The following is a 1,888-nucleotide window of genomic DNA, read 5'->3' as shown; positions in this document are numbered from 1 at the left end:
TTTGAACTGTCTAAACAGTTGTCCATTTTCCTTGAACAACACTTTCAGCAGATGAATAACTGAAGGAGTCCTCAAAGTGTTACTGTGTGTGAAGTAAAAAAATGGAATAACTCTCAGCCTTAGGCCCTTGAGAAGCCTGGCTTAAGAGCTCTGTGTAAGATATATGTATATACTTTTATTATTCACCTGTTAACTCCATAGTGTGAACCTAAGAGGAACATAATATGAACAGGGGCTTAGCTCATGAACTCTAGAAGAAGGGTCTGTGTGTGACCATTGTAGAAAGAATAAGCAGCCTTTATACCCTTGTGGGTTGGAACATTTATGATGGTGGAGGGAAGTGTATAAACGCTTAGGAGGTCTGTCACCTCACCAGGTGTATTCTCCACACAGCAACGTCAATGGTATTGTCCTGGGGGTTGAACTAGGCCTCCACTTCCTCCTGGGTCATAAATGGTGTGAGGTGAAACTGCTTCAGGTGCTTTGTGAGGGGCTGGTGCTTTTTGTTTCCATTGGACACAGTACACCTGTCTGGGGAGACTCTGACCATTGGTAGGGCTTCATGCAAGCTGCGTGGTTGTATTTCTGCTCAGGAGTAAGAACTCCAGTCAGCTTCTGTGGGCTTAGGGACTGATGCCGGTGCCTGCAGGTGTTGACAGGCTTTGGCAGTGTAAACAGCTTTGGAAAGCCCTCCTAGTGAACCCGTTGGGCTATCTCATGGATCAGGATTGGAGCCACCCTCTTGGAGTGCAGCTTCTTGTGGACACGCAGGAAGCTGATCTCCATCATGTTCTCTGTGTCGTAGACATGGCCATTTGCTGGGATGGCTCTGATGACCAGTTTCTGACCTGAGACCACTGAACCCCACAGTGCCATTGGGGCAGCCAGCCAAGCAGCCAAGGAGCCCATAAAAGAAATTCTGGGAGATAATCAAATTGGAGCATATTGTCATCATCTTCCACATAATTCTCATTCAGGAGGGTGTATATTTCTTTAGTCCCCCAGGCCCAGGGTGTCGCAGGTGAAGCTCTGGGGCAGGTTGTGGCTTCTGCCTGATGTTTCCTTTGTTAGGCACCAGCGGACAGTGGGTGTTTACCACTTCACCCAGTGTGGAGGCGGGCTGCGTCTCCCAGAACTGGTAGCTTCTCTTTCTAGCCTCCCACCTTGTTTTGGCAAGGCCCTGATGCACTAAAAAGAGTTCAGTGGTTTCTGTATTTCTTGGATCCTCTCTGCTGGCAGAGTTCATCACAGGGAGACCCTCAGATGAGTCTGTTCTGCTGCCTGTCTCTTTCTGACTTTTTTTTGTTTCTTTTTTCTTTTGGCTGCAGTCTTTGAGTGGATGTAGCTGTTGTCCTCCTCCTTCCCTCAACTGCTGCAGAACTCAGGGCCCTCTGGTTCCCTTCTTCTACCTGCGGCCGTAGGTGCCAGTGACTTCACTGCTGTCTCACTATCCTCCACTATCTTAAGTTCCCAGAGTGGATCTCCACCGAAAAAAACTCTTGACATTGGTCTTGGGAACAGGTTTTGGGATATGACACTAAAAATACAAGCAACAAAAACAAAAATATCAGCAAATGGACTACATCAAGCTAAAAACTTCTGCACAGCAAGAAACCATCAACAAAATGAAAAGGCAACCTACAGAAGAACATATGTACAAATCATCTCTCTGATGCGTTAATATCCAAAAAAATAAAGGAAACTGACACAACTCTATAGAAAAAACCCAAAACAAATAATATGATTAAAAAATGGACAGGAGAACTGAATAGACATTTTTCTAAGGAGGATAAACAAATAGTCAACAGGTACATGAAAAGATGCTCAGCATCACTAATCATCATGGAAATGCCAACCAAAACCACAATGAGATACCATCTTATACCTC

General features: G+C 45.3%; 1 pseudogene; it reads right to left on the bottom strand.

The window, feature by feature from the left end:
- Nucleotides 1-236: 236 nt before the first annotated feature.
- Nucleotides 237-1,506, bottom strand: LOC150011464 (glycylpeptide N-tetradecanoyltransferase 1 pseudogene; annotated as a pseudogene).
- Between the last annotated feature and the right edge of the window lie 382 nt (nucleotides 1,507-1,888).

The sequence above is a fragment of the Furipterus horrens genome, unplaced genomic scaffold (genome assembly GCF_987537825.1).
Source record: "Furipterus horrens unplaced genomic scaffold, mFurHor1.1.pri manual_scaffold_4, whole genome shotgun sequence".
NCBI lineage: Eukaryota > Metazoa > Chordata > Mammalia > Chiroptera > Furipteridae > Furipterus > Furipterus horrens.
The sequence above is the reverse complement of the archived record's forward strand: the minus strand, read 5'-3'. Positions and strand labels throughout refer to the sequence as shown.